We start from the raw sequence: 22,633 nt of genomic DNA on the forward strand, positions 1-22,633 counted from the left end.
ATGAGGAAGGCAGTAGTTCCAAAGCTTCCGAGACAGCAGAAAAAGGTGACAACACGAGAGGTGGCAGGCCATATCAGCGAGGAAGGGGAAATGGCCGAGGCAGAGGAGCTAATTATTAGTGCTACAGGTGCCATAAGTGGGGGCACAGATCTTTTGAGTGTCCTGAGGCAGAACAAGCTGGACAGAGGGGTGTGTATGTCGCACAACCAGAGGAAGTAGAGGCACCTCCCCAAGAAGCAGAAAATGTGTCGGAAACAGGGGAAGCCTTAGTTTTGAACAAGGTGTTGCTGAAACCAGCCAAAGAAACAGCTAAACAAACTCAAAGGAAAGCCTTGTTCCAGACAGTTTGTAAGTCACACGGTAAGTGTTGTAAGCTGATTATCGATAGTGGGAGTACAGATAATTTGGTTGCCACGGAAATGGTGGAGAAGTTGGGGTTGAAGCGGTTGAAACACCCCACTCCTTACAAGGTATCATGGCTGCAAAAAGGCCATCAACTATTGGTGGATGAGCAATGCGAAGTGGAGTTTCATATCGGCAGGTATAAGGATACGGTCATTTGTGACATAATGCCGATGGATGTATGTCACATACTGCTAGGCAGGCCATGGCAGTATGACAGGAAGGTAGTACATGACAGGAAGACAAACTGTTATAAGTTTGTCAAAGATGGGATCAAGCACACGCTTGTGCCCATCAAGGAAGAAGAGACAGCGGAAACAAGTGAGACAAGAGTGTTGTTAATGGGCGGAAAACAGTTTTTGAAGCAAATTGAAGACAATGAAGTGAGCTATGTTGTTGTCAGAAGAGCGAAGACAGTGCTGCTACACACAGAGTTGTCAGATTTTCCTGCGGAAATTCAGCAGATGCTGCAAGAGTTTAGCAATATAGTAGTGGATGACTTGTTAGATAAACTACCCCCTAAGAGAAGTATAAGTCATCACATTGACTTTATACCCGGAGCAAGTTTGCCGAATAAGGCAGCATATCGGATGAGCCCCAAAGACAATGAGGAGATCATAAAACAGGTGTAGGAATTGCTAGATAAAGGGCTGATAAGGGAGAGTTTGAGCCCTTGCGCAGTTCCAACAGTTCTCGCTCCCAAGAAAGGAGGAGAATGGCGGATGTGCACAGATTCGAGGGCCATCAATAAGATTACCATATGGTACAGGTTTCCACTGCCACGAATGGATGACATGATGGAATGCCTGAGCGGGGCAGCATATTTTTCAAAGATTGATTTAAAGAGTGGGTATCATCAGATTTGAATCCGAGAAGGGGATGAGTGGAAGACAGCCTTCAAAACTAATGAGGGACTGTATGAGTGGCTGGTAATGCCATTCGGACTGAGTAATGCACCCAGTACCTTTATGCGATTAATGAACGAAATGCTGAAAGAATACATTGGGAAGTTTGTAATAGTGTACCTGGACGATATATTAATTTTTAGTAGGACGAGAGAGGAACACTTTCAACATGTTCGAAAAGTGATGGAAAAATTACAACAGAATAAGCTGCTGATAACTCTGAAAAAGTGTACTTTTCTGCAAAAAGGATTGGTTTATCCAAGGATAATTTTAGGGGCGAATGTTCGCCCTTTGGCAAAATTAAGGGGTTTTAAATTTTTAGTGGGCTAATATTTTGTATCATAGTACATTTTTACAAATCACCTCAAATAGCCCACCTTATTTTAAGGGAGAGGGTAAAAAAGGTAAATTTAGCCCTTGAAATTAGGACTTACAACCTTCCATTCGCCCATTTTCAAGAATAGGTTTTATTTAAGTGAATCCATTCTCCCATTTTCAAGAATAGGTTTTATTTAAGTGAATCATATGGGCCAAATACCATATTTATAAAAGAGGTATGGTAAATTAATAAAAATATAAATAAATGAGAGGTATGGTAAATAAATAAAACATTTTTTATATTTACTCCATAAGTCACCTTATATACATGTAAGGGTGTAAACAAATAAAAATATAAGTAAAGTGGAGGTATGGTAAATAAATAAAACGTCTTTTTATACTTACTCAAAAGGTATGGTAAATAAATAAAAATATAAATAAACTAGACGTATCGTAAATAAATAAAACCTCTTTTTATATTTAGTCCATAACCCTCGTTCTATTTATGAAGGCTCAACAAAGAGGTTTTATTTAAGTGAATCCTATGGGCCAAATACCATATTTGTAAAAGAGGTATGGTAAATTAATAAAAATATAAATAAACAAGAGGTATGGTAAACAAATAAAACATTTTTTTATATTTACTCCATAAGTCACCTTATATTTACGAACACTCAAAAAAATGGATTATATTTAGGTGAAACCTATGGCCAAAATACTATGGGACAAATACCATGGACTAGATTGTTATTAATACCATGCAAAAAACCATTATTAACCCTAATATTAGAATTAATAAAAATAAAAATGGCACATGGTATTGACCCATGGTATTCACCAAAATGGCACATGGTATTGACCCATGGTATTCACCAAAATGGCACATGGTATTGACCCATGGTATTCACCTCGAATGTGGCCTATTTAAATGGGGGAATTAAACCAGCATGTAGCCTATGCTAAGATTCACTAGGACTTTACAAAGTTTTATTATTTAGTGAAAGACTTGCCAAGATCTTACAAGATTTTATAATTGAGTAAAATATTCGCCATGCCTGGGGAGAGATTCGCCAAAAAATTATATATACATATTATATTATTGATAAAATCGCCTTCCATTTTTCCTATATACCATGGAGATTCGCCCATTTATTATATTTATAAATTTAGGGGGGGTTCTTAAAATTTTCCCTGGGTTTATCTGGGTTTTGTGATTGCAAAAAATGAGTTGAAGATGGACTCAGAGAATATTGCAGCAATTGTCAACTGGCCCTCCCCGAAAAGTCTGTTTGAGGTACGTAGTTTTCATGGGCTGGCAAGTTTTTACTGAAAATTTATAAGCAATTTCAGTGAAATTTGTGCACCTATGTTGGATACTATAAAGAAGGCAAGTCAACCTTTTCGTTGGACTGAGGCAGCAGAAAGAAGTTTTCAACTACTGAAGAAGAAGATCACAGAGAGACCGATCCTGAGATTGTTATATTTTAAAAAGCTTTTTCAGGTTTGCTGTGATGCAAGCAGTACGGCCATTGGAGCTGTACTTAGCCAAGAAGACAAACCTGTTGCATTTTTCAACGAGAAGTTGAATGAAAGCAGGCACAAGTATTCATCCTACGACAAGGAATTCTATGCTGTCGTCCAAACACTGAAGCATTAGAGACACTATCTGTTGGGGAATGAGTTTGTTTTATTCTCGAATAATTCCGCACTGTAGTATGTGATGCAACAGTACAAGTTGAATCAAAAACATGCTAAATGGATTGAATCTTTGCAGAGTTTCACCTTTGCGTTGAAACACATTAGCGGGTAGGCCAACAAGGTGGCGGATGCATTGAGCAGAAGAGCCTTACTCTTGTAGGAGAGTACTATACAAGTGCTAGGTTTTGAGCACTTGAAAGATTTGTATCAGACTGACACGGATTTCAAGGAGGCTTACGAAGCATGTCAGAATCCTTTGGTGAGAGACAATAGTCCGTGGTTGGAGTATAATTTGCAGGAGAAGCTATTGTTCAGAGGGGGACAGTTATGCATCCTCGACTGCTCAATGAGAGAGAATATCATTCAGGAGAAGCACAGTGGAGGTCTAGCCGGACATTTCAGCATCGACAAGACATTAGAGCAGCTCAACCATTTTTATTATTGGCCAAAAATGCGTAGGGATGTGCAAAGATTTGTGACCAGATGTAAAGTGTGTCAGTTGGCAAAAGGACAGAGTCAAAATATGGGACTTTACACGCCATTGCCCATTCTAAGTAGACCATGTGACTCAGTCAGCTTGGACTTCGTCTTGGGTCTACCAAGGACACAGTGGGGTTATGATTTGGTAATGGTAGTAGTGGACTGGTTTTCGAAGATGGCACATTTCATTCCTTGCAGAAAAACCAGCGATGCCACTCACGTGGCCCACTTGTTCTTTATAGAGATCATCAGACTACACAGTTTACCTAAGTGCATTCTCTCTGACAGGGACGTGAAGTTTACAGGGCACTTTTGTCGCACCCTATGGAAGAAGATGGACAGACAGTTAAGTTTTAGCTCTGCTTATCACCTGCAGATTGACGGGCAAACAAAGGTGGTAAAAAGAAGTCTGGGAAACCTGCTACGAAGTTTGATTGGCGAAAATTCGCAGATGTGGGATCGAGTACTTGCCCAGGCAGAGTTCACTTACAATGACTCGCCCAATCACAGCACATGTTACAGTCCTTTCCAAATCTTGTATGGCATGCATCCTCGTGGAGTGCATGAGTTGCGAGATCTAGGACAACAGGAAAGACAGAATGTTGATGGGGAGGATTTCGCTAAAGCGATGAATGATTTGCACGAGCAGGTGAAAATAAAATTGCAGGACAACAGTCAAAAATATAAGTAGCGAGCAGATTTGAAACGGAGAGAGGTGCAGTTCAATGTAGGGGATGAAGTCCTTGCGCATTTGCGCAAGGAGCGTTTTCCTAGAGGTGCATACAACAAGCTGAAGTACAAAAAGATAGGCCCCTACAAAGTTTTCCGGAAAGTTTCAGCGAATGCTTATGAAATACAGCTACCACTAGGAATAGGCATCTTGCCCATCTTTAATGTGGCATGCCTGTTTCCATACACTGCTGATCCAGAGAAATATAGTACAGCACGGCTTACACGAGATACCCAAGACGGAAGTGAGACTTGGATGAGACAAATGCCTTACGTTCAGCCCCTCGAGTTCGAGAGGATCCTCGACACTCAGGTGGCCAAGCGAACTTGGCGGAAAGAGTATCTGCAATATTTGGTCAAGTGGAAGAATTGTCCTACTGAAGACAGTTCGTGGCTTGATGCTAGGTAGATAGAGCAGGCGGGTTATTCAATCGACAAGCTCATGGACCGAAGTCATGAATTTTTCTTACCGCGGGAGCCTGATGCAGGAGCATTCAGCTAAGGGCACCATGACCGAGTGTTAGTCTCCACCAAGGTGGAAATATTTATCAGTGTTTAGTTTCTTTATGTTTAATTTCTCAAAGCAGAATGTAGGGACTTATTGCTTTTTTTAATTTAATGATTAGTTAGGCAACAGTATAGTTAGTTAGGGTCACTATCACAATTGTCTGTCTTTTGGTGAGTGATTATTGTATAACTGTTCTTCCATTTAGGAAAAGAAAAATACATCTATGATTAATTGTAAAATCTTGCAGCGCAAGAAGAAATAAATGAGTTAACAGTTATGTAACTAATAAAAGAAACAACTAAAGCATAATTGCGCACAGTTCAGGTAACTGTGGGCAAACAATACAAATATGAAATGTAAATAATTCTGAGGGGTTCAGTGTATGAGAATAGTAATAGAACACAAAGAATAATTTTCTTTCATTCGAGTCCATCTGTAACAGTCATTGAAATATTTATCTACTTTTCCCTAATCATAGAATAAACCAAAATAAGCAGATACTGTGCATGCATAACCTTTTCATTTATTTTTCTCTCCTAAGGAACAGAAGGCAGACAAGGAAAATTGCACGAGAACTTCCAGTACGAAGGCTGGCGAACAACAAACAGAGTACATGACTGAAAGAACCAAGCACATTATGAACAATGCAACCAAGAACGAGTGTATAAATGCCGAGTAACAAAATCCAGGACAGAGGTAACAAATACAACCGAATACACTGTATTTCCTTTCATTCCAAAAACAAAATATTTGTATACATATGACAGAGTCTAGGGATAACCCAATGAACAGCTAAAGAACCAACCAAACCAGTAGAACCCCAGATGAGGGTTCTGGACAGCCTCCAAATAATACTTTTACAATTACACAATTGTGGATTACAAACAAGGGTCTGTACAAATTAACCTAGGTCGCATAGCGATGACAAAGGAGCATAAGCGAACAAGAACTGGGACTCTGTTTAACAAAACCGATAGAGACTAATAATAAAACAAGTTGATAAAAGTGGCAGAGCCTACCGGGAGAGAGCCGAAGCGTTTACACTAACCATGCCAAAGAACGAACCCCCAACCTGTGCAATCAAAACAGGGCAACATTGTCAGCCCAAACGAAGAGTAAGGGACAGTGAAAAGCAATAAGGAATTATTTGCACAGTGAACGAATCGATTACCTGGAGGTTTAGTCGCGTGGGAGAAATGCAAACCCACTGAGCCACAGTCCATGGTGACGTCCTGAGACCAAGGAGCCATTCTTGTTAGAGTCGGAGAAAGACAGAGGAGAAAGACGAACCATGGAGAGATAGCTTACCTGGAGTGAATTGCGAGTAGGAGGAGGCCACCGCAGCTGTGACCTGTAGCATGCACATCCATTTATCAAATTTAATAAGCAGGAGAACCACAATAAAACTAGAACAATGGAGAAAATACAAGTCGAGCAATTGAACAGAACATACAGTAGCCATTTTTCTTACACAAGCGAGCAGAACCGTCACTCTGTTCCCAAGGAACCGAGTCTATAAGTCACCAGGACAAACACAGGTGCCATACTCACAAGAAACACAACCCATAGCCGGTGCACGCAGAGTCGTGGCTTACCACCATACACTTGCAGCACGAAAAACTTGCTCCAGATCAAACCCTCAGCGCAAAAGGGTCGCAGAACAAAAAATGAAATAATAACAATAGAAGATAGGGTTTTGGCATAGACCGAGGAGTGGGAAACAACAACCAAGGCAAGGATCGCTAGCACAACGAAATTAATGACTGCCATAAATGCCACCAAACGTAATCCAGAATCATCCTAAGATTAACCACTAGTCACCATTATTAAGTCACAAAATCACTGTTTGATCATTTACTTATTGATTAGTGCATTATTGTGTTTTGTTTAGTATTATTTCATGGAACTACGGGCTGGTCCCATCATTTAATTTCAATAACTAAACAAATTGTGACATGTTGTTTCATGATTTTATATTGAATTCGTTAGAATTTCCACCGCTAGAGAGTAATCATCATGATAAACTATTGGTGTAATTAATCATTTTTATGTATGATTGATTTACTGTCATGTTTAATCTCAAGTGTTTCTCGACGGTGGAAGTCATATTGTGCAAGGTTAAGAGCCATGTAGGGTTAATCCATTATATTATGTTATTCACCAATGTTACTATTTTAAACATAATGACAAGAACTCAACAGTCAAAGGGAAAATGTGCCAAAGCATGTTTTGTTTTCATTTGACAAAACTCTATTTTTTCCTGTAAAAGATAGTAACTTTGGGCATTCATCATGATAAACTATTGGTGTAATTAATCATTTTTATGTATGATTGATTTACTGTCATGTTTAATCTCAAGTGTTTCTCGACTGTGGAAGTCATATTGTACAAGGTTAAGAGTCATGTAGGGTTAACCCATTATATTATGTTATTCGCCAAGGTTACTATTTTAAACATAATGACAAAAACTCAACAGTCAAAGGGAAAAGGTGCCAAAGCATGTTTTGTTTTCATTTGACAAAACTCTAGTTTTCCCTGTAAAAGATAGTAACTTTGGGCACAGTTTCCGAACAAATGAAAAAGCGTTTTTGAAAACCAAAAGAGGTTTTTTTAGGGAACGGACCCATTAACAAAAAACTCTCTCCGATTTGCATAACTATCACGGTTTTGTAGATTCAAATGGCTAGATGAAGCCTATTTTTTCAGGATTTCGCCAGAAATAACTCATGAACAACTGTTGATGATCCACCTCATCAATTCAACTTGGGCATCAAATCAACAAGTGGAAAAACACTTGTCAAAACAAGATTATTTTTCAAAGGATGAAGTGGAAACTAGATTACAAGGCATTTTCCAGATTTTGTGACAAAGGATCAGTAATCTGTTTTCGCGTCTCATCCTCAACAATTCTTTCAGCTACAGTTTCATTTTGCATATATGGGCTTTATCATCTATCATAAAGAGACAATGAACCAAACTTTATTTTTGTAAATATGTATTTAATTAGCATAAAGATATGATCTATTTCCTAAAGCAAGTTTTCCTACAAATATGAAGTTGTTGTAAATACTTTTCTATAAAGCTATTCTAGAAAATAGAATGGGGGTTTGATTTTCAAGAAAATAAACTTTGTATATTTTGGATTTTTTTTTTGAGAAATTAATGTAAGGCTTTTGAAGTATAGATACCAGGATATTATCCAGAGATTCATCTACCATTTATTGCAATCTGTTTTCTAGTTTTATTTCTACCATTTCAAGTCTTTCATTGATATGGAATTCATAGTACATGCTCTATAATTGTGATGTCTTGATGTTCATATGTTCAGTCTGATATATTAAATCCATAATTCATATTTAAATGATATGTTGTGACTAAATAAAACCTTTCCATTCTATTATTCCTACACACTGTAAGTCTTACAATAGTTGACTATCTTACTGTTATAGATCCAAATCTCACTCTTATGGTTTGTGATGCTGTACTCATGGCCTAGGGCAACCCCTCCTTCTAGACCTGGTCCTAAAATTTAAAAAATAGTGTTTTATCCCTTATACGCGACATTGCCCTGAGTTAAACGCGTGTATATGCGGGTCTGTGTATATCCAACCCGCGTGTATGTATTAAAACACTTAAAAAAAATATAAAATTCCTTCTTTTCGGGCGGAGATCGCGGGTTTTACCTGCTGATCACCTGTTAGTGCCCATGGCCCAACTGTTCCCAACCAACTCCTAACTAAAAAAATACTTTGGAGATGGTATAAAAAGACCTCAAAGGGAAGGCCTAAGGGGGAGGAGAAGGGAGAGAAAGGTTATTATGCTAAGATTTTTCCCTTGACCAGGTCTGAAGTCCCTTGTGCCTTCTGCACTTCCCCCATTTTGTACAGGAAACCTTTGTTTCCTTGTGTGTTGATGTTCATCCACCATTTATGACATCATGGAGAGAGTCATGGAAGGAGTTTTGTTAGAGGCTTGAGGCTGGAATGGATCCGGAAGGAAGCTTTGCTTGGAGCCTGCTGAAGGTGACTCAGGTGAACATATTCCTTTTTATGTACTTTATTTGTCTATAATAAAAGAAACACATGTCTTGGTTCCCGAAATGAATCTTCTTTATGTTAATGATATTCATGTTTTGAATTCATGTGTAAATGGTTGTTTGGATTTCATAACTAACTACTTTTATTTATAACATGAAGATGGTTTCTTTATAAGTTTTTGTCCATGTACTGCTGTGTTCTTTGAATTGTTTGTTTTGCAGGACAAAAGAGAAGAAGGGAACTCCAAGAAGGGTTTGGACCCTAAAGGCCTTCTCAAACGTAAGACTGAAGGTACGTACCCTTATCATAGAATTTGCTTATAATAGCATAATGGTTGTATGAATGCATGTTTCTTTGAATAGACAACTTTCAGTCTGCTAGGGTTTCACCCAAAAATCCCTAGGGGAGTAATTCCCTCTACCAGAATTGGCGACTCCACTGGGGACAACACTCTTGTTGTTCCTAGTTTGGGTGTTTTTCAAGCCAATCAGGGCTCAGCTGCCTTGTCTGCTTGTTGTTACTGTCTGGTCTGTTCTTGAACTTTAAGCTTTGCCAGTTTCTTCAGTTTTTCTTTTTTATTTTTCTTGAAGCTTTTCATATACGCTGTTTTTCTTAGATACAGTCGCGTATATACGCTTGTTTCTTTGAGTGAACCCGCATATACGCAGGTTTCCCCAAACACAGTCGCGTATACACGCAATCTGTACTACAGTACAGTCGCGTATATATTCCAATTTTCAAGATTTGTAAATCTTTTTGGCCTCTGAAGGTTTGTCTGGTGGTTTGAGTCAGTCTGAAACAGTCATTTTCCAGTATCAATTATTTGTTTTACAACGAGCATCTCGTTCTAAATTCTCTCTGATTATAAGGAGTGTTGGTCTTGTTTTTTGTTGATTGCAAGCGTCATCGTTTTTGGCTAAAGCACGCAAGATTTCTTGCTAGGAATCTTGGCTGCTCTGTTTCATCAGGGTAGGAAGATTGAATTCAATCTTTGTGTTAATCTTGCTTTTGGTGACTTTTTGTTTGCTTGACAAAATCGCTTTTTGTGACCATCTACTTCTTTGATTCATGAAAGTTGTTGTTTGACACTTTCTTGGAATTTGTCTTTTTGATCTTTTTGGTTTTCATTGCCAAGGCTTCCATTGCTGCTTTTGATTGTTAAGAGCGATTTCAAACACATTTATTTTTGTTGGGTTTTCATCCATTAAGTGGTGTTGATTCGCAAAATTGTTTAATTGCCTATTCTTCAATCACAAGTTTCAGTGTTGTTGAGAGCATTTTTTGAAAAGACTTTTTTGTTTGTTGCTTTGAAGAAAATCTTTTGAAAATCTTAGTTTTGCTTCCTTGAACTTGTTTTTCATTTGGTTTCCTTTTAGAGAAGTGAAAGTGCTTTATGTTTGTCTTAGAACTTGTTTTTAGTGTTTAGACGAAATGAATGGAAACATCTCATATTCCATCTAGGCATCTTAAGTGGCAAGATAAAGTTTGATAAGCAAGCAACTTTCATTTTTGTTTTTAGAGTAGTTTTGAATCTTGCATCCACATATAGTTGTTGCATTAGGATAGATTTGCATCCCCTTTTAGGCATACATAGCTTTGTTAGCTTTTGTGAGTGTGAAGTGTGCATTAACGAAAAGAAAATAAAAATTTGTTTTATTAGAAGTACCTCTGAACCCTATAGAAATTGCTCTTCATCGAAAAACGAAAAAGTGCATGTGCATGTAGTTAAGTTTTTATTAATTTCTTTTGCGTCAAAAAACACCACTAGTTTCACTTCTGTTACCTTGCGACTTAAAGAACAGCCTAATAAAATCAAGCGCTAACTAAAATTCACTAGAACTTTTGTTTTAGTCAGTTACACCAACAAGATTAGGATTTTAGGGCCTTGGATTAGGCGAGTGGAGAGTTAACTCTCCAAGGCCATATAAACGTCAAACGTAGGAGTCTGAATAACGAGAGAAAATCCAATAGCGTTAGGAAGACCAGGAAAGCTCCGGATCTGGGAGTTAAGCACGAGGGTCTGTAAAGACAGGGAAGAGAGATACCCCCTCTCCTACTTGTCCGAACTTACCTCACGACTATTCCGCCTGGCTTCTGCAACGAGTTGGTATCCATAGTTTCTTCTCCTAGGGAACTACACAGGTGGCTGCGGAGGGGAATCCCGTGGCACCTGAGGTTGACGTTGCATCACTCTCGACAGTACTACTGGAGGGCACCCTTGCGAAGCTTAGGGGCTTGCACCAGCGCAGACTGTTGTTAGGAGGTTAGCGTAACTTCCTCTGATACCTTCGCTGATAGGACTGGGCCCTCATCATCCCAGACTATCTTCGGAAGGCCCCTTATTTCACTTTCTCGTATTTTGGTGTCCGGTCTTAATCACCCGGAGCGGAAATACTTGGAAGTTGTTTGACTGGCTGTATCTTTAGGGACTTTATAGTGTGTGCTCTGTGCTCCTAGTTGGCCTAGCTTTCAATTTTTTGAGTCTTTAGTTAGATCATAACAAAAAATTCAAAGTGGCTGACCGATCTCCAAGACGGTCTCGAAGACTTCGTGGTCTCTCGCCACCAAGTTTAGAGCCTTCTCCTAGAAGGCGCAGAGGCAATACTACCGGTGGGTTCCGTCCCACGCCGGTTGACGCATCGGGGATTGATCCTCCTCTCGGGGGCATTAGCGGCCAAGCAAGGCCTGGCACTTCTGAGCAAGAGAGGGACACTCCAGTCCTTTCTCGAGTTCTCTTTCAAGCGGAGAATAACATAGAGGTAGAAGAACTTTCAGAGTCATTAGTGGCTCCAAATTCTCCACTACCATCTAGTCATCCAGACGTATTGCAATACGTTGGGACTCCGACGCATAGACCGTCAAGTCCAGGTTACGCTACGCGCTTACCATCGATGACCACTACTGGAAGCATGGCTTCTACGAGTGCTACGACTATGCAAACCCCAACATCGGTGCAAGGGGGAGGAACCATTTCCATCCCCTCCGCTTCCTTGTTCAGATCTTTTTCTAGCACATCTTTAGTTGGGTCTACCTCCATTCCGTCCACGAGTGGAAATGCCTAAACCAATTCTTTTGGTACCGGATTCTTCCCTTTTGGCACCCAATCACAGGGTATTCCATCGGTTCCGTTTAGTGCCGCTACATCCATGATGGGTGGATCGGCTTCATTCCAGGGTTTTCCTTTCGGAAGTGGTCATATACCACATTCCAACCCGACGGTAGGATCCATGCCTTTTTCTTCTGTAGGACAAAGCAGCAATCCTTTCCAAGGTTGGAACAACCCTGGGGTTAGTAGCGCGGGAACTTGGAATCTATTTATCGGCCAACAAGGGAATAGGCCGTACTCCACGATTAGCATGTTTCAAAGTATTCCTCCCCTTGCTTCGGCTTGGAATCCGTATCAGGGGTTATCAACTCCCTACAATCCTTTAGGAGGAAACTTTGCTGGTTATGGAGGTTATACGGCCGGAGTTGGTCAAACTCCGAATTTTGCTGGACCACAAGGCTTGCCTTTTGGTTCAGCCGGTTCTAATGGTTACTTCGGGCAGCCTAGTGCCTCCCAAATTCCAGGACAATCTTTTCAGAGCTTTGGGAGTTCTGCCCAGTCTGGGTGGAACCCCCAAGGTCCTCCTAGGCTTCCGTTTCTGGCAACGTTAAACTTGCCAGATCTCACTAAGTTAACAGATGACCCAATCAAGTACAATCCGGCCTGGCCTCCGGTCCCAACCAAACTCCCTTCCGACATTCCAAAATTCGAAGGGAAGAATGGTGAAGACCCAGGCGACCATGTAACCACATTCCATTTGTGGTGCTCATCTAACTCCCTTATCGATGACTCGATTAGGTTGAGACTCTTTCAGCGCACCTTGACTGGTAATGCGGCCAAATGGTATATAGAGTTGCCAGGAGGTAGCTTTACATCGTTCGCTGACTTAGCCAATATTTTCTTAAATCACTTCCAGTTGCCTGTCCGCTATGATGCCGGAACTGAACTTCTGGCCACCTTTCGTCAAGATAAGGCAACCCACATTTCTGACCATATTCAGGAATGGAGACGGAGAAAGAGGCTCATTAAAGCCAAAATCCCTCCGGAGTACCGTCTCGAGTGGTTTTTGAAGTCTTTACAACCCGAGATCTCCAAGGATGTCTCCATGTCCGGGGTCTATTCTGAGGAGCAACCATTTTTAGGGCCCAACAATTAGAATTGATCTACTCTCAGTTTGGGATCCTACAAAAGTACTTGCCAGATGCTCCTGGATCTAAGGTTGATGTAGCTAAGTCGAAGCCAGGTCCACACGCGGATGGTATCGTCGGGTCAGTAGACACAACTACCGTGAACTTGTTGAATCAATTGCAGCAGTTGTCCTTGCAAACTGCTTCTAACAACCAAGTCACATCGTCTAATCCCCCCGCTTCCCAAACTTCTTCAATAAATGCCGTCCAATCTGATAATCCCAAAGGAAATCAAAATTCCAATGGGAAAAATAAAGGACAAGGTAAGAAAAAGAACCAGGATGGGAAGCCTGATGCAAATAAATCGTGCAACAACGCTGGTGGTGGTAGAAATGAGTCGAGAAAGAAAGTCAAGTTTCCATGCAAGTTGTGCAGTGGAGACCATCTAACTCATCTCTGCCCTAAGATTGAAGACGCTCAGCGCTTGTTAGGACAGCAAGGGACTTCTAGTTCTCAAGCTGTGTTAACCAACCCGTTTCCCCAAGGGCAGCAACTTCTTGCTGGCGCGAGTTCGAACCCTGGAACCTCCGCTGGGGGCAACCAGGAAGGGGAAAAATCGTCAAATGTTTTCATGATGGGTTCTAACATCCATGTGGCTACTCAGTCACGTGATTATGGTGAAGCCGAAACTTCCAAGGACAAGACTGTTCCCGGAAGTACTGACCTTCATATTGAGCGACCCCCTGTCGAGACTATACCACGGATACCGAAAGGTTCCGCTAAACACGCGACGATTAATCCTAATGCTAGGGCCGCCCAGAATTACTCCATTATGGAGGATTTGGCTCAGAGGCCGTGCGCCATGTCCGCTTTAGAGGTTCTCCAGTCGTGTCTAGCTCAGAGAAGCGCTTTACTCTCCGCGATTGAAGCAGTCGATCCAGCTAACTCTTTAGTGCTCACTTTTGACATGTTAAATGTCAAAAAGCGACTCCCTCATCATATGGCTTTTCAAATAAAGTCTACATACCGGAAAATCAATATTTTTCGCACCGTAGTAGATGAAGGAGCTTCCACATGCGTTATGTCGATGTCATGCTGGAAGGCTATTGGATCACCTTTAGCTGTTCCTTCACCCACCGTCTTGACTGCATTTGACGGTCATTCTCACAAGCTGCATGGGATTATCCCAGCCTTTCCTATATGTGTTGGGGGAAAGGTCGTCAATATTGAAGTAGAGGTCATAGACGCTAACCTAGACTATAATCTCCTATTAGGAAGGAACTGGGTATACGAGATGGATGTCGTTGTTTCGACTCCGTTTCGTGTTATTTACTTTCCTCATGAGGGGAAAATCGTTAAGGTTGATCAATTGGACTATTGTCCAGTTGATCCTCAAGCAAGCTCTGACTCTACTGTCCCTTTAGTGGATAACCCTTGCCCGCCGACTGAGAATTTAGGAGTAGGGATGTATTACTCATTGATGGGTACATTTGATCTTCCCTCTCCTTTCGCTAAAATTAATGCTATTTCATCATCTAAGGAGTCTCCTCGAGAAGAGTTCTTCCGAACTCATTATTTTTCAGACCCTTGGACCTTGCCTTCACCTACGACCACATTAGTTGAAGGACAAGTAAATGGAATGGCATTCCCTATATCTGCAGCTGAGCTTAGATATCAGTCTATCGTAGACTCTGCAGACAACCATTCTACTCATTTTTCCGAAGAGGAGTTAGATGGTCATGTGGCCCCGGCTTGGAGCCTTGATTCTACCTCTGCCTTGGACTGCTTAGATTCGGTTCTGCCTTCTGAAGAAGCAATCCTTGAAGTAATGATGGGTATAGATCGACCTTGGGAAGACTTACACCATCGTTCATACTTTCTTCCTCCATTGCAGGAAGTAGAATCTAGATTCTCCGAGCTCTTCACTAGTGATGTTTGTACGGTGTCGAACCCTTTGGCTCCAACACACGTTCGTGTCGAAGGTAATATGTCGGTAATTTCAAAAACGATACCTATAAACATCTCTAGGGACCCTAACATCATCGAGAATATCTTCATCGGAATTGAGTGTTCCCCTGAAGAAATTCAAATTTACACCGACCTATTCAAGGAATATCGTGATGTATTTGCTTGGTCTTATGAGGAAATGCCTGGCATTGATCCTTCTATAGTTCAACATGAGATCAAGACGTACGAAAATGCAAAACCGGTTCGTCAAAGGCTTCGGTCGGTTAACCCTAGGAAAGCAGCGGCTATCAAAGCTGAGGTTGAGAAGCTGCAAAGGGCGGGTTTTATATACCCTATTCCTCTTATTGATTGGGTTTCTAATCCAGTCCCTGTGGACAAAAAGCAAGGAACAATCCGAGTATGCATCGATTTTAGGGACCTAAACAAGGCTTGTCCGAAAGACAATTACCCCACGCCATTCATTGATCAGATTATCGACGAGTGTGCGGGTAATGAAATTTTTTCCTTCATGGATGGTTTTTCGGGTTATAATCAAATCTCTATCCGTCCTGAAGATCAACATAAGACAACTTTTATATGTCCCTGGGGTACCTTTGCATATAGAAAGATGCCTTTTGGTCTTAAAAATGCTGGAGCCACTTTTCAGCGGGCCATGTCATACGCTTTCCACGACATCAAACATGTCATCGAGGCATACTTGGATGATCTCGTTGCTCGTTCTCGAAAGAGAACTGATCATCCTAGTCATCTTCGATTGGTTTTTGAACGTTGTCGTTTTTATAAAATCCGGTTGAATCCCAACAAGTGCGTTTTCGCGGTTACATCCGGTCGGTTGTTAGGGTTCATAGTGTCCAATGAAGGGATTCGGGTTGATCCCTTCAAGGTTGAGGCAATAGTTCAGTTGCCTCCCCCGTCCTCAATTCGTCAACTTCAAAGTCTTCAAGGGAAGGCTAATTTCTTAAGACGGTTTATAGCAAACTATGCCGAGATCACTAAAGGGTTCATGCGTTTGCTACGAAAAGGAGTTCCATTTGTGTGGGACGACTTTGCGCAGCGGTCGTTTGATGCTTTGAAAAAGGCATTAGTCTCTGCCCCGCTTTTGAGTCCACCGGATTATAGTAGAGACTTCCTTTTATATCTCGCTGCAGCAGAATCAACCATTGGTATGGTTCTAGTTCAAGAGGACGATGCTCTTGCCGAGCACGTGATTTATTATTTGAGCCGAGGCTTAATAGGTCCTGAACTCCGCTATTCTCCGGTTGAGAAGTTGGCCTTGGCAGCTGTCCACGCTGTCCAGAGGCTCCGTCATTATATCTTGCTACGCAAAACTTTTGTCTTAGCGGCGGTCAATCCATTTCAATTTGTCCTCAGTAGGCGAGTGATTGGGGGCAAATATAATAGATGGATAGTCATTTTACAAGAATTCGATCTCGAGTTCTTGTCTGCCAAGTCTAAGAAATCTATGGTTTTCGCGGAGCTAATTTCTGAGCTTCCTTGTGGAGAGGATACTGTTTATGAGGAAAGTTTTCCCAACGAACATTTATTCCTCATCTCTTCACTCGACCCTTGGTATGGAGATATCATTGTTTATCTCCAGACTTCGAAGTTTCCCTCTACTTTCTCCAAGGATGAACGTCGAAAATTACGTCACCTGGCTAAAAACTATGTTATCATTGGTGACACATTATACCGTCGAGGGATTGATTCAATCCTTCGGCGCTGTTTAACCTTAGAGGAAGCAAATTCTGTGCTCAATGATTGCCACAGTGGAGCTTGTGGCGGTCATCTATCAGGGCTTGCTACAGCCCAGCGCATCTTACGTGCCGGCTATTTTTGGCCTTCACTCTTTAAGGACTGTGTGAAAGCGGTAAAACGCTGTCACCCCTGTCAAATTTTTACTCGCAAGATGCGCACGCATCCAGCTCCCCTTTTTCCCGTTGTCACCGTCGGTCCCTTTACTAAGTGGGGTATTGATTTTACAACTTGTAATCCGCCTTCAGCGGCAAATCACAAGTACATTATCGTGGCTGTAGACTACTTTACGAAGTGGGCTGAGGCCATGCCTACTTATAAGAACGATAGTGACACGGCATCTTTGTTTCTTTTCAATCAGGTTATCTCAAGATTCGGTATCCCAAGAGAGATTGTCACTGACCATGGCAGTCATTTCCAGAATCAACTAATGTCTGAATTAGCTCTTAAATTAGGTTTCCGTTAGGAGCATTCGTCCCCTTATTATCCTCAGGCCAATGGATAGGTCAAGGCGGTCAATAAAACTCTTAAGACAATACTCCAATGGACAATCGATAAAAATCGGTCCAGTTGGCACATTATGTTGTATTCGGCTCTTTGGGCATACCGAACCTCCGTCAAAACGACTACTGGTTTTACTCCTTTTCAGTTGGTTTATGGGATGGAATCTATCTTTCCGGTCGAATGTGAAATTCCATCTCTTAAGTTGGCTGTGGATCTTCTTCCTGAGACTTCGAGTCTCGAAGAGCACCTAATTCACTTGGAACACCTCGATGAGCAGCGTCGAGATGCCGCCACGATGAATGAGGCCCATAAGAAAAGGGTTAAAACACAGTATGATAAGTCTGTCCGTCCTCGAGTCTTTTCTGAAGGTGACCTTGTCCTGGTCTATGACCAAGATAAGGACGCCTTGGGGGCAGGCAAATTTAAGCCTATGTGGTACGGTCCTTTCATTATTAAACGAGTTTTAGAAAAAGGATCGTATGAGTTAATTGATTTCGAGGGAAACAAGCTGGCGGAGCCCCGAAATGGGCTCTACCTAAAGAAGTACTTTGCTTAGTTTTGGCCAGGCAATGGCTTCTTTGTATTTTATGTATATTTGTACATATATCATCGAGAGTTTTCTGATATCAGCACTTTTTGGTTTGCTTTGGCAGGTGTTGATGGATGATTTGGTTTATTTTGGGTTCGCCGATGGTGCTAGTCGGCACACTCGGAATCTTGCTTCCGTAGCTTGGGTAATCTATTATCCAACTGGTCAATTGATGGCATCAAGAGGCGTGTGCATCGGTCCTGCTTCAAACAATATGGCCGAGTATACTGTTGTTATTAATTTATTATCTGAGGCAATCTCTCATGGGATCGACTCGTTGGTAGTTTATCTTGATTCTCAATTGATAGTGTCTCAATTAAATAACATTTATCGGGTACGGGATCCATCTTTATATCGCCAGTATTTAAGGGTGAGGTTGTTGCAAAGATCATTTACTTATATTAATTATTTGCATATTCCAAGATCTCATAATTGGTTAGCTGATTCTATCGCTAATCAAGCATTAGACTGGCATATTAATCATTCATCACAATAAAATCAAGCATCAAAAAGTCAAACTGTATATATATATATATATATATATATATATATATATATATATATCGTAAAGCATCTCGAGTGTACATATGTGTGTCCAAAAAATATACAAAATTGGGACTCAAATGCCCATAATCATGTCCGGCATATCTAATGCCTCGGCTCAGGATGAGCGTCTAAGTATGTCACTATAGCATTGGCCACGCGCCGAAAGATGCGAACCCAGTCACGTGGAATGCCAACCACATGACGCTGCATATCCTCAGGAAGGTCCTCTATGACGGCCATCAGTACTCGGCAGCTCAGTCTCGCCAAGTGTCGCTAGACGTTGTTTAGAGTCCGTTCTGTATCAGCAGCCGCCTCTTCGGCTCCTCAGCCACGCCGTCCATGCTGCGGGAATCCATCTGGTCGTACAGGCCCAATGTCTGGAACATGATCATCATATCAGTCATTTGAATCTCATCAAAAAATATTTTTCAAAATTCATCATTATATTTGAAAAATCCAAAAAATCATAAAATAAAAAAAAAATCTTACCAATCTCGCCCCATGCTGCATTCGGTGGTAACGCTAAATCAGGATCTCCTCGGAAATCCAGTCCAGCATAGGGGTAGTCATCCACGGCGATGATCTGCTGATCCCACCAGGTGAAGAAGTCATCGTCGAAGGCAGTCCTTGGGACCTCCCCACCCCCCAGACGTTTCATCAGATCAGCCCACTGGCCCATGCGTGGATCGCGTGGGGTGCTGATGGAAACTGCTACCCTGGGGCGGAGTGCGGGAACCTTCTCGAAAAAGAAAGTACACAAGATGCTTCCATATCCAAAGTTTTTAGTCTGACCCCTCCTAATAGAAGTGAGCTGGCTCTTCATGTTGGCCAGAAGAGGAGTACACCAGTCAAACACAGTAGTGAGACAGTCAACTGCCACGCTCATGTTTTGCCGTGACGCCTGATGCAGAGAGGATGATCCGTTCACCCGAGCCATGGTAAACAGGATTATCCTAAGTGACAAACTCGCCACATGTGTGATGGAAATCTGGCTCCCAACCTTCTTAGGATGTCCCGGGAAGTATATCTGTACATAGTCCTATCGAGAGGGCACTCCGTGACCTGCCCCGGGACTGTACTACCTCTCCCCTTCGGGAAAGGCCCGTGATAAAATAGATGTCCTCCACTTCTACCCTGAGCGGCATCTGATCTATCATAAAAGCTTCCTCATCGACATCCCAATAATCAATGAGCATCTCAAGCAATCGCGTGTTCGCTTTCATATTTGGAAATTTGAAAAATTTAAGCAAACCGCATCCCCGGAGTGCATCTAATGCTTCTGGACTGTTCATAACTTCAATGTCTACCACTGCGTGCTCTCTTTCGCGCCACGTGACAGGTATCCTGAGAAAAAATCGATTTTAAACCGTTAGTTTTTGTTTAAAAATGATTCGCGGCGTATACGCGGGTACCTGTGCACGCAGTCACGTATAGGGCTCGCGTATACGCGGGTTCAATATTACCAACCCGCGTATACGCCGCGAGCGAATTTTTGACAAAAATTTAACGGTGAAACATCAATAATAAATCTTAAAACCTGTCACAATCAATTGCAAGCTAAGTATAAGGGTTACCTGGAGGTATTCTACGAATTTGAACGGTTGAATCTGACTGTGGGAAGTTTGCTCCTTTAGCTCCAAATCTTTTGCTCTCAAACTCAAATGGTAAAAATGGTGAGTCCAAAATGCTTTTTATAAGTTTTGAAAATGCAAAATTTTTTCAAAATTTTATTTTGTTTGGCCTCATGTGACTTTTAACTTGGGAGCTTGGAATGTCGAGATTGGTTTATTTTTCAGGACATTTTGGATGTTTTTCGACAGTTCGAGACGGTTCCATGACTGCTGACCCGTCATGGTAGGTATCGTGTTTTCACTGGCATATAGGTTAGGGACACCATTTTTCCATTGCATTATGCATACTAGCCTCCATTTGACCGATACATCTGCCATAGGGTCGATCCCATCGTGTTATGGTTCGCAAGCCATCTTCACTCGCCGATTCTTTAAATCATGACACGATGGTAGAGCCATCCTTTACATGGGCATCCTAGTTAGCACCTCACTAACATTTGTTGCCCATGCTGCTCTGATTTGAGTAGGCTCGGGAGTCCTCTGTAGTCCCGCCATGACTTATGCGTTGAAGACTCATTCCTCTTAGCTTCTCCGCTTTGTTCTGGCCTTTTACCCTAGAGGCTCCTTTGTGTTGAGTTGTACTACTGCATTGCATGTTGACCACTTGCACCTTTTGGCCTGGAGTCGGCTTCACTTGGACTCGTGTTTAAGCAAACTTTTGACCATGACGTCTGCAAAATCAACCTTGCATACCTTTGACTTCTGCAGCTTGACACACCTTGACCCGTGGAAGGAACATACCTTTGAGTGTCACTGACCAGTTTTCACCTCCCTGCATTGAGCATAGGAACGTTCCTTTCCCGTGAACTAGATCATCTGTTTCATCGACACTCGTTCTTTCCACTGTACCATAGCATTCTTTTATTCTTTTTCCGGCTTAACAGAAAAAGACAAAAAAATTAAATATTCCAAAAAGAGCAGGAACGGGACATTATTTCCATTTATTGTTGGCAGCTAGAGTCAGTCGTGTCGCCCTTGAACAAAGCACTCAAAACAAAGTCTCCTCCGCATGGGTGGGATTTAGTTTGACTTAGGTATGCCATAACCTTGTTATTGAGTCAGTTCTCCCCCGATTGGTTATCTCTTCCAATCATATGGAGGGTTCGTTCGTGCCTCCTACATGGCAAACTTATACAGAGTCATCATATGCTACCACACAGTCACATTGAGTCGTGCTTTTGTTCAAGGGAAGTTAGCCTGAGTCGGCCTCTCTGCGGTGTCTCTTGACTCATTTTTCAGTCGGCCATCCCTGGTTGTCAGTGTCATGTCTATCATCACATCAATTATATTGGTCCTTTACTCGTGCCGGTTTGAGAAGGTCCCCATTGACTTCTTGCTGGCGGGTCTTGTCCTTATCGACGACGACACCTTGCTCTGAGGATAGGCCTAGAACCGCACCCTAGCCCTATTTTCATTATTGATAGGTTACCTTGTGCTCAGCATCGATCAGTATCATGGGTCTTTGACTGAGTGGTTTCCTGTGTTCGACATCAGCTTACATTATCACACATTGTGATTCGTGCAGTACCTTGGTTTCCATTTGACCCTATTGGTGGATACCTCGCCTTTGCGTCAGCTTTCATTATTGGTTGGTTTAGAGGGTTTCTGCCGTGCGCTAGCTACATCTTGTGTATGACGAAAACGTACTTTGGTTGGGTTACTACATCTTTTTCATCCGATTCCTTCCACATTATTGACCTACGGGTTACACTCGTGCTAGATTGATGAAGGATGCCTTAATGCCTTCCTTCTAGCGGATCTTTCCCTATCGACTCCGACTCATTGCTCTGGGGCAAAGATCTAGAGTCCATTTGGTAGTACCTTGGGGTTTGCAGTCATTAGTGACAGATCCTTCGCTATCGACAGTGGGAAACATTCATTGTCTCCTGATCGATAGATTCTTACATGTGTTCGACTCCAGCTCATCTATTCACACTTGTTAGATTGTACTGGGTACCTTGACGCTCATTATCATTATCGGTGAGTAGTCTCACGTTTGTTAACGGTATACATCAATGAGCGGTAATCAAACGATTTCTCACATGGTCGACTTCAGATCATTTATTCCCATGGTGTAGAAATGTACCACGGCGGTCGGTGAAGACCTCAAGTTGTATCATCATTCATTGGTTCACTTGACAGTTGCTCCTGTTGCTGCTAGTTGATACCACTCCACTTTATATGTTGCAGTCAGTCATGGCGACATTCTATATGCTGGCACCTGAGTTTGCAGTGTAGTACCATCCTATTCCATCATGTTCAGTTGGTACCTTTTGGGATCAGTCTTTGATATCAGTGATCCGTTGCATCTTTCAGCATCATTGACAGTCTTATATGTGATATTCAGACATGTACTTGTTCATTATGATCAGATGATCCATTATGTATCTTTC

Source organism: Pinus tabuliformis, chromosome 9 (genome assembly GCF_031772625.1).
Source record: "Pinus tabuliformis cultivar Carrire ecotype Pingquan chromosome 9, CPIR1, whole genome shotgun sequence".
Taxonomy (NCBI): domain Eukaryota; kingdom Viridiplantae; phylum Streptophyta; class Pinopsida; order Pinales; family Pinaceae; genus Pinus; species Pinus tabuliformis.